The 11,903-nt window shown below is 35.7% G+C and overlaps 1 pseudogene; it reads left to right on the forward strand.

Annotated features, from left to right (window-relative positions):
• Positions 1–2: 2 nt before the first annotated feature.
• Positions 3–7,384, forward strand: LOC143672529 (acidic amino acid decarboxylase GADL1 pseudogene; annotated as a pseudogene).
• Positions 7,385–11,903: the final 4,519 nt, after the last annotated feature.

Here is an 11,903-nt window from a genome sequence, read left to right on the forward strand (position 1 = left end):
TGATGGCAATAGAGGCCTCTCCTCCTGTGAAGAAAGAAAACCGTAGCAAGCAAGTCAAGGTCAGAGATAAAGAGTCTACTGAGTCCATATAGCCTGGACCTTGCACAAACATCCTGTTCCTGACTGGCCCCTGCCCAGGAACACTCTGCTCTGGTTAACTTATATACTCCCTCACTCTCCCTTTTCCCTCACTCCCCTTAATCAGCCATATAACCACTTCCGAAGACTAACCTTTTGAACAGAACTCTTGTTTTGTGCTTCTTCACCTGCAAGCTGCTCTTACTCAATAAAGCCTATATTATTTTTTTACCAACATTTCTTTGGTGCTTTTCTTTTTAGAAAACTAGAAATTCAGTTCCTAAGTCTTTAGCTGTTTTAACTTTAACATCTCCCAACTCTACTGGCTGCCGCTGAAGTCTATAGTGCTCTAGGGAAGGGAAAAGGTATGCTGAGATGTATTGTCTCCAGACAGAATAAAAGAAAATCTCAACAGCCCAGACAACCCAAAGTTAAAAGAAGTACCTTTTCTAGAGTACGGTAAGAAGTCCCAAGAAGATGAATGGAAAGAAAAGTACATTAACAATTGTCTCCATGTGGGAAAAATTTTGGGTGATTAATTAGCCAGGAGTTTCTGGGATGCATAAAGACAATTTAGCAAGAAGCCTAGTCATGGAGTTTGTATTACACTGCTGAGGTTTCAGTGCAGAAGGAAAAGCGATATTTTATATTTCAATATAAATTATATTTATTTTACATTATGTGATGGTATCTTAGTCCTTACTCATTTCATATCAGTAAGAAAATGAATCCTTACTCATTTCAGCTCCCATCCCCACCCCCACTCATCTCCCAGTAGCCAAATCTACATATGTACTTCGACCCAGAGAGGATTTATGAGCTTCCAATACTCCATGCAGAAGGCAGATGTCTAATACAGGAATCTGGGATGAATTAAGGAAAAGAGGGACATTAGAGAGATGAGGCAGCCTCTAGAAATCCAGGCCAAACTACTGAACTTGAACACTTTTTCAAATCATCAGGCACACTAAGCACAGGAAGAATTCTTCTTATAATGAAATCTCCCTCCTCCCTTTTCTCCAGATGATATTGTTATACAACAGCTAACCAGAAGTGGCTCTAGCTGAATTATGATTGTGGTGCATGCACACTTCTCTCTAGCTTTGTCCTCCAGGTCTCCCTATGGTGCCCTGAAAAACTTCCCTGGAGTCTAGAGTCTTTGATGAATAGTGTGAAAATCAATTATTTAACTAATTTGCTCTCTCAGTTCAGAATTTTTGCATTCTGTGCATTTCCCTTTACACCAGAACCTGCCTTTTAAAGAGCAGACTTGTCAACACATAGGGGTGAAAGCCAGTAAAGGTAATGCCTCATAGGAAGATCAAATCCAGAACCTGGGCTATCTGATAAGATGGTCATCTGATGGGACACAAACCATCTTTATCCTTCTTGGCATCTAACTTCCCTGAAGCTCAATGCTCAAATAGCCAACACTTTAGAACCATTCTAGTAATATGAGGGCATGAGTGGCTCCACAGAAAAATCTGGCAACCAATGGGGAAAGAGTAGCCTCAGACTATGGTGATGAAGTACACAGAGAAATCCAATGGGTCCTAATAGGAAGCCTGCAATAGGCTGTACCTGAATGCTAGTAATATTTCTTGTGGTGCCCTCCCCAGATAAATCAATTTCACTAGGGAGATACACATATCCAAGCTTCTGATGTCCCTGATATTCTTTTCTACAAATTGTCTTTGGCCAATTGAAAGCCTCCTCACCTTGGACAGGGTATTTCTTCCAATGACTGAGATGGAGGCAAAAGAACTTGCTTTAAAGAGTGAAAAACTTTTATATAATTTATCAGTTTTCCCTGACCTTTCTTGCTTTCCTATCTCATCTCTTGAAAGCCTTCTCCAAGCAATCTCTTAAACAGGAATCTTAGACTATGCTTCCATGAATCCTGAACTCAGCTTTACCACTTAGGATACCTTCCATCATTCCCCATCTAAGCTAAAGTCATGTTTTTTTCTGGATGATGCATGAGACTTCTTATCAGAGCCAGTCCTCATACCTCTAGGACCAGAAATTCCTTTACTAAAAACAAATCATCTGCCACTTTCCCTCTGCTTTCAACATACATACAATGTATAATGGCAAATCAGAGAACAGGATCACTCAATAAACAGTTCCATTTGGAAAGAGAAGATTGACAAGTAGCAAAGAAATGTGTGCTCTGCCCACATTTAGGAGGTCCTATGCTGAAAGTGAAGGAAATTTCAATTGGGCCCTGCTTTTTCTTCTGGGAGGAACTCTATTTTGCAATTTTCTCTGTCCTTTGAACTTTTCCCTTTTCTTCTATTAGTCCTTGTCTTATTGGAGAACAGCCCCTCCTTGCAAGTTTATCAGTTTTTCATCTGATTTTAGAAGAGTGGACACCCAAGATAGGCTCTCTTGTGGGTGCAAGAATCTGAGCCCAAATTTGTTCCTGGCTATAACTTTGCTTGTGTTGTATAACTTCTGAATTTTCTTTTTACCATTATTTTCCAAATATTGTAAGCCTGATTAATACTGTACTAATAGTACAGTATATTATTCTTCTCTTAGTGTCCAAATTACCCGAAGTTTTGTTGATACACTACTGCTGTACTTATTTCAAAAGCATTCTTCTGAAACTACAAAAGCAATGTAGAACAAATGGCAGTTGACACATTATCTACTACATGAATAATTACCTAATTTGGGTGTGTCTTTTTGAACCTTTCTTTGTATATTTGCTTCCCATTTAACTTTTATCTTCTTATATCCTCCCACTTAATTTCCCTATATTACATTATTTTGATAAGTTTTATTGGTTGAAAAATTCTGATGCATCAAAAATTTTTCATTGTTCTTGTTAAGATGTTTTGAAGTACAATAACTACATTCTCAAAAAAAGATGTTTCATTTTCACTTTTTTAAAACTTTTTAAATTGTATAGTGTAACATACATACAAAGCAAAGAAACAAAAGACCAATAATTTTCAAAGTGCTCTTCAAAGAGTGGTTACAGGATAGATCCCAGAATTTATCATGGGCTACCATATGAACCTCTCATATTTCACTTTTAGCTGCCCCAGAATATAGGAGGGTTGCAGGCTTAAATACTTTTTTGTCATCACAATTAAATTTTTTCCTTCTATTTTGAACAATAACATATATACAAAAAAGCTATAAATTTCAAAGCACAGCACCACAATTAGTTATAGAACATATTTCACACTTTGACATAGCTTACAACTTCACAATTTTAGATTTTTATCTCTGGCTGCTCTAAAATACTGGAGACTAAAGGAGATACAATTTAATGATTCAACATTCATATTCATTTGTTAAGTCCTATCTTCTATGTATAATTCAACCACCATCTTTGATCCTTCCATACCTCTCACTGGAGTTGCTTGGGTTAAGGCAGTTCTAAATTTTAGATATTGGAAGGGTCTGTCACTAATATGGGCTAAGGAGATGGAACTATCTGATGTTCTGCAGAGGCTGGGCTACGTTTCAGGACTTGTCTTGACCAGGGACCCATCTGGAGGTTGTAGGTTTCTGGGAAGTTACTCCACTGCCTGGAACCTTGTGAAATTTCATATATTGCCTTAGATGTTCTTCAGGATTGGCTGGAATGGTCCTGGTTGGGGGTTGACATGTTATGATAGAGCAAGGTCTACCTGAAGTTTGCATAAGAGCAACCTCCATAATAGCCTCTCTACTATTTGAATTCTCTCTGCCACTGATACTTTATTAATTACACTTCTTTTCATCCATTTGATTGGGTGGAATTGTTGGTCCCACGGCGTCAGGTCTTGATTCATCCCTGGAAGTCCTCTCCCATGTCATCAGGAATACTTTCACCCCTGTCCCACATAGCAGGGAGGGCAATGATTTCACTTGCAGAGTTGGTTTTAGAGAGATCAAGGGCACACTGAGCAACATCAGAATTCCTCCAGAAGTAATCCTTAGGCATGCCTATAGGTAGTCTAAGCTTCTATGCTAACCACCTAAGCTCCACAAGAGTAAGCCTCATGGTCAAGGGCATCGCCTGTGGATTTGAGTGTCCCTAAAGTCTGACACAGTATCAGAGGATTCCATGATGGTAAGGTTTAATAGTGCCATAGTCTTTCCCCCAGGGGATTTTGCCAATACTTCTTGATTATCTGGTTAATACACTCTAGGAAATTTCCAGGCATCTATACAAGATCAAAGGACCTCTTTCTCATTCTGTGCTCTCTGTGTTTCAGTTGTTCAAAAAAGCTGTACAGATAGTTTGAATTAATTAAGCACTACAGAAAATTTCAGTTCCAGATCAAATAAACTTTTCTTACATTGATCTCAAAGAGTATATATGGTTCTAAAATAAAGACACTGTCTTCCTTAGCCCTATGTTCTAAATTACTTTCACCCCAAACTGTTGGCTTCATTCTTATCTCTAAATAACAGGTTATATGTATAAAACAGACTCTCAAAATCCACAAATAATAATGATCACTACATGCTTAATGTGTCTGCTCTAAAGTTTACAATATAGGCCCCTATTTTCTTATAAGCATTTTCTAAAGGTGACCATACCAATGTTGCTTTTTTGTTTCTGGTTTATTTTATCTTGCCAAACATCCCACATTCACACCGTTGCATGCCTCATGACAATGTTCCTTTTTGTAGCAGCACAACCTTCTTTCATAAGTATACACCATTGTTCGCCACTCTAATTCTCCATCAGTGCATCCTTCAGCCACCTGCATTCATAGGACATCATGTAGCGGGCCCAAATTCACAGTTCATCAACATTCTCAATTTTACATAATTTCATGTTCCCAAGAGACAGAAAACTAATAAACCAACACCTTCACCAAACAGGAAATCTAAACCTCCTCTTAACTCTTGTCTGTCCCCCCATTATTTACCCCTGCTGTTGTTGTGGTAATGCTGATGGTTTCCTTCCGAACATAGCTCATAGCATGCAACAGCAGCTTTCCCCTTGTACCCTGGACTTAAACACTCTTTATACAAGAATCATATCTTTGAAGTATTTCTTACAAGAACTCATTTATATTTCAAGTGTGAGTCAGTAGGACACAGGTCTATTCAGCCCCTTTCAATCATGTTCATTTTAATATGGTAATGTTAATTCTAGACCCACTACAGAATCACCTTCACTCCTATCTATTCCCTTACACTAGAGTTCAAACCCATTAGCTAATGGTTCACCCATTTCTACATTCTATATATTCTATATTATACATCTCTGATTATACCATTATCCTGGTCATAAAGGTGGAATCATACAGTATCTGTCCTTTTGTGTCTGGCTAATTTCACTCAACATTATGTCCTCAAGGCTCATCCATCCTGTCATGTGCTTCAGGATATCATTTTATCCTACTGCTGCATAATATTCCGTCATATGTATATACCCCATTTTGTTGATCTACTCGTCTGTTGATGGGCATTTGGTTCGTTTTCATCTTTTGGTGATTGTGAATAACGCTGCTATGAACATCAGTGTGCAAATGTCTGTTTGTGTCATTTCTTTCAGTTATTCTGGGTATATAACAAGTAGAGTGCTATTTTGGGTCATAGGGTAGCTTGATATTTACTTTCCTAAGGAACTGCCAAACAGTTTTTCATAGTGGCTGCACCATTGTACTTTCTCATCAGCAGTGCCTAAGTGTCCCATTTCTGCACATCCTCTCCATCATTTATAGTTTTCTGATTGTTCAACGGCAGCCATTCTCATAGGTGTGAGGTGTATTTCATTGCAGTCTTGATCTGCATTACCATTATAGTCAGTGAAAATGAGCATGTCTTCACTCACTTTTGAGCCTCTGTATTTGTTCTTCAGAAAAATGCCTGTTCATATCTTTAGCCCATTTTATAACTGGATTATTCATTCTTTTGTTGTTGAGTTGTATGATTTCTTAGTATAAACAGGAAATCAAACCTTTGCCTGACATGTGATTTCCAAATATTTTCCCCCATTGCGTTGGCTGCCTCTTCACCTTTCTGACAAAGTCTCTTGATGCAGAAGCATTTGATTTTGAGGCATTCCCACTGATTCATTTTTTCTTTTCTTGCTTGTGCTTTGGGTATAAAATTTAGAAAGCTAGCTCCTATTACTAAGTCCTGAAGATGTTTCCCTACATATTTTTGTAGAAGGGCTATGGTGCTAGTTCTTATATTTAGGTGTTTGATTTGGGAACCTTGTCAAAAATCAGTTGACCATAGATTTGGTGGTCTATTTCTGCACTCTTGATTTGATTCCATTGGTCAGTGCTTCTGTCTTTGTGCCAGTACCATGCTGTTTTGACCACTGTGGCTTTAGAATAGGTTTTAAAGACAGAAAGTGTTAATCCTCCCACTTCTTTGCTCTTTCTTAGGATTTTTTCACTATTCAGGGTCATACACTAGTGTTAAAACTAATCACTCATGATTTTTCAACCATTTGTATGCTGGACTTGATTACTTACTTCTTCTTGGTGTCCCAAGGGTTAACACATTTGAGATGTCCCCAATATTTCTGTTAGTATAAGAAGCAGTATCTAAAGAAAATGATTGAATTTATTGGGTAGGAGGAAGGGGAAGGATATTGACCTAGGTGGTTTCATGTCTAAATATGTATACAATTTGACATTAGCAAGAAGCAGATATCTTCCTGGTATTATGGAAAAGGGAATGTGTACAAAGTATCATTACTCCATGCAGAAGACAGTTTCTTTTCCTGGGATTTGTACTGAGAATGATTGCCTGTAGAAACAGGTGGACAAAGTAAAATGATACCTGAAGGTGGAGAAGAGATTCTGGCAAGCCAGAAAGAAGCAGCAGCACTATTTCTTCTCTGTGCCACCTCTTGTACAACTGTACAAGAACCTTCAATCCTGTGGATGAAATAACTGACATCTGTAAAAGACACAGTCTCTGGCTTCATGAAGATACTTTTTGAGGTAGCTCAGCTTTCATGTCAAGGAAGCACTGCATGCTGACTCTGTGGCCTGCCTGGAACCCACACAGGATGATGATGTCTGAAATCCAGTGCTGTCTTCTGAAATCCAGAAGACAAATCTGACCTTAAGAAATGCTGCTGTGCCACGGCATCTTACCTATTCTAGCAGGATACATTCTATGTCAGCTACAACACAGGAAACAAGTCTGTCCAACGTAGCAGGACACAAGGTGCACTGTGTTCTGAATGACCTTGAATGGCCTTGGCAGAGTGAGTTTTGAAAAAACAGTAAATTGTGCTGTTGCCTTATTTAGGTATCTAGCATAAGAAATGAAGAAAAGAGAAAGACTCAAGTCACTGATGGAAGGCCTATCCAAGGGCCTTGAATGAAGGAAGGCTCAAGACACAATTGTTGAGCTGTTGAAAACTTACCATGAATTGTTTTGTGTATACATGGGCAACTGATAGGTGCTTAATAATCAATGTTCACATTACAGTGCCTGGGTATATAATATTGAACTAGCCAAAGCTCTTAGGAATATGGGGCACATTACTAATGATTTCTCCAAAGTTTGTAAAAAATTGAACCTCTAAATACAAGAACAGAAATTCTTAGCCTGGGCTTTATGTATAGAATTCAGTGGGTCTGTGAACTTAAACAGGAATACATATACATTTTGTTATTACCTAAAACTAAAATTTATCATTTCTTAGTTTTAGCTATATCTATGACTTTATCTCGCTAATAAAAACCAAAGATATTCTCATACCATAAAAAAGGAGACTACAAACAAAACAATGGCAGATAAATAGTCAAATACATGCTGCTTATAAAAGACTCACTTTAAACTCAAAAAACAGTTTTGAAGCTGAAAGCATGGAAAAAGAATCCCATGAAAATAATAACCAAAAGATAATTGGGATAGCTATAATAACATCAGATGAAAAAGGTATTAGGCGAAAAATGGCTACAGGGAACACAGAAGAACAGCAAATTAATCAAACGTTCAATTCATCAGGAAGATAGAACAGTTATAAATACATATGCCATTTTACAGCAAATAACCAAATTATATGAAACAAATGCTGACAGATCCAAAGGGACAAATTGATAGTTCTGTATCAATACACCATTTTCAATATGGATATAACATCTAGACAGAAGATAAATAAGAATATAGAAGACTTGAAAAACACTATTAAAAACAACTAGACCTAACAGACAATTCAACTGACAACAACAGAAGATAAATTCACCTCAAAAACACAAAGATTATTCTCCAGAAATGAACATATATTAGCTCACAAATTAGCCTCAATAAATCTAGAAAGATTGAAATCCTGTAAGGTATTTTCCAAACACAATACAATAAACTAGAACTCAATAGCAGAGGAAAAACAGGGAGATTTGTATATATGTGGAAACAATGCACTATTCAATAACAAATAGCTCAAAGAAAATATCACAAGGGAAATGAAGATATTCTTTGAGGTAAATAAAAACAAAAACACAATCTATCAAAACTTATGGGATGGAGCAAATGCAATACCCAGATGGAAATTCATATCTATGAGTACTTCGAAGAAGAAAGATCTCAAATCACACAGAATTCTATCACACCTAGAAAAAACTAGGGAAAAAAAGAGAAAACTAAATCTAATAACAAATTATAGACAGAGGTAAATTATAGATTTTAAAAAAGATCAAGATAACAGAAAGAAGTTCAATAAGATTGATGAAACTTTAGCTAGACTGACAAAGGGAGAAAATGCAAATACATAAAAACAGAAATGAAAGTAGAGACAGTACTACTGACTTTGTAGGAATAAAAGGAATTATAAGAACAATTAAACATTAATTAAAAAAAAGCTAATCAAAAGACTTCCCCCAGAAAAGTCTGGGAGCAGATAACTTCATTGCGTGTATTTTTCCAACTATTCAAAAAAACAATACCAGTACTGCTTAAATTCTTCTAAAGTACTGAAGAGAGAGAACTATTCCCAAGTATGCATATATATTCAATAAGCAAAGAAAAGAATATTACAAGTCATTTTCCATGTGCACATAGATTTAAAATTCTCACCACAATACTAAAAATCCTAACAGAATTTAAAAAGATTTATATAGTACACCCAAATGTGATTTCAGTTCTATGTTGGGAAATCGCTATAATACACAACATTTAGAGAATGAAGAAAAAAAAAAAACCTCACTTCCCTCCACTGATGCAAAACAGCATTGAGAAATCTCAATACCCTCTCTCATGCTAAAAGCCTCAGACAAATAGAAAAGAAGATAATTTCCTGAACAAGATACGAAAGCCTCCCCTTTGGGGTCAGGAACAAGTAAGATTGCTGTTTTTCACCAATGCTATTCAACATCATATCAGTTGTTCAAGCCAGAATAATTAGAGAAAGAAAAAGAAAAAAAAAGGCAAGGAAATTGGACAGTTCACTAAATCTATTTACTGACTTATGATACTTTACAGAGAAAACCCCAAAGAATCCACAAGGAAACTATTAGCAGTGATCAATTAATTCAGCAAAGTTCAAAAATTTCTTGTTTCTACAAGCAGCAAAGAACCTTGCAAAATGGAAATTAATAAAACAAGAACAGTTTCTTGGAAGAATATCTAGGAATAAAGTTAATCAATAAACCTACGGTCTTGTACACTGAAAACTACAAAATCCAGTGCTGAGAGAAATTAAAGAAAACCTAAATGGTAAGACATTTTCTTTGCATGGATGGGAAGAATTTGTATCATTAAGATGCCAATACTACTTAAAGCGATCTACAGGTCCAATGTATTAACTGTTAAACTCCCAGCAGTATGTTTTGCAAAAATGGAAAGCCAGACTCACATTTAAGGTGGAAACTGAGGAGCCCCAAATAGTCAAACTGATATTGAAAAAGTAAAACATATTTGGAGGTCTCAAATGTCTGCATTACATAACATACAAAAAAATCACATTAATCAAAAATTTGTGGTACTGGTATAAAGACAGATATATAAGTCTAATGGAAATGAACTGAATATTCAGAAATACATCAGATATCGACAAAGGATGAATGGTAAGTGCCTTAAGTGGAAGAAAGAATGGTCTCTTCAACAAATGGTGTCAGCAAAACTGGATATCCACATGTAAAAGAATGACATTGTACCCTACATTAAATCATTTGCAAAAGATAAGCCTAAATGGATAAAGGAGCCATAAAATTCTTAGAAGAACTCACAACAGGGAAAATTTATCATCTTAGATTCTTCTGCCACTTCTTCGTGATGCTACCAATAGTACAAGTTACAAAAACAAAATAGATAAAAACACATTTCTACCAAAATTTTAGACTTTTATACATCAGAGCACATTCAAGAAAATGAAAAGACAAATACGGAATGGGAGAAAATAATTGCTAATCTAGACTTTATATAAAATCCAGACTACATAAAAAATGGCTACAATCAAACCCCCAAAATTCAAATAACCCAACTTAAAATGGGCTAAGCACTTAAGAAGATATTTCTCTGAAAAAGATATACAAATAGCTAATAAAAACATGAAAAAATGCTTAAGGACACTTGGTTGTCAGGGAAATGCAAATAAAAATCACAATGAGATACCACTTCATCCCTACTAAGATGATTATTATTTGAAAAAACAGAAAATATTAGGTGCTGACATGGAGGTGGGGAATCAAGAATTTTTTTATATTGCTGGTGGTACACTGTGGAAATTAATTTGGCAGTTCCTCAGAAAGTTAAATATATAATTACTGTTTGACCCAGCAATCCCACTTCTTGGTATTTACCACTAAGAACTGAAAGCAGGAATTATACGATTGAAAGAAGTTAAGATGGGAAATTTTGGGTTGTATATATTCTAAAGTACAATTTAAAACAAACAATAAAATGTATCAGACAAAGAAAAGTCGAGGACCAGGTAGCATCATTGCTGAATCTTACCAAAGTAGTAACAGCAATGCTGCTCAAACTCTTCTATAAATTAAAGAGAAAATAATTATGGCAATACCATGATGTAAAAAATCCATGTAAACATTTTTTTTCAGGGTTTCAGGAAATTTCCCTAGCTGCCTCTCTCATTATATTTACATTGTGTGGTCTACACATTCTTTAAACATTTTCAAACCATACTTTGCTGGTCTGAATATTCATAGGTGTTGACTTTCATTTTTCTTTAAGGAATCATATAAGGACATAGACTTTTCTCCTATGGTGTCAGCGTCAATCAGAATGCCTTTTTAATAACAATCATACATGCAAAAGAAAGTTGCTACGCCAACTACTGAAAAGCATTTGTTTTTACAATGTGACTGCATGATTGTGAAAACCTTCTGTCTGTTTCTTCTTTTATCTAGGGTATGGACAGATGAGTTAAAAATACTGATAAAAAATAAGCAAATAATAGGAGGAACAAAGGTTAAAATAAATTGAGTAGATTGAAATACTAGTGGTCAATGAGAAGGAGAGGTAAGGGGCTTGATGTATGAGTTTTTTCTTTTTTCTTTTGCTGGAGAGATGCAAAGGTTAAGAAAAAGCATCATGGTGATGAATATACAAATATCTGATTATATTGTGTACTAATTGTACACCATATATATAGAATGTATATCAAGAATGTTTGTTAAGGTTCACAATAAAAATATTTTAAAAATAAAACAAAAGTACACAGAAGTAAATGGGATTTGTCCCAGTAATGCAAGGGTGATTAAATACGAGAAAATAAATTAATGTAACACACCAAATTTCTAGAACAAAGAGAAATAATACCAAATATCATAAAAAGTGCAAAAAAGGATAGGTGGCAAAGTCCAGAATTCTTTTTTGATTAAAAAAAACCCTTAGAAAAGTCAAAATAAAAAGTATCTTTCTCAACATGATAAAGGGTATAT

This window comes from Tamandua tetradactyla, chromosome Y, assembly GCF_023851605.1.
Source record: "Tamandua tetradactyla isolate mTamTet1 chromosome Y, mTamTet1.pri, whole genome shotgun sequence".
Taxonomy (NCBI): Eukaryota; Metazoa; Chordata; class Mammalia; order Pilosa; family Myrmecophagidae; genus Tamandua; species Tamandua tetradactyla.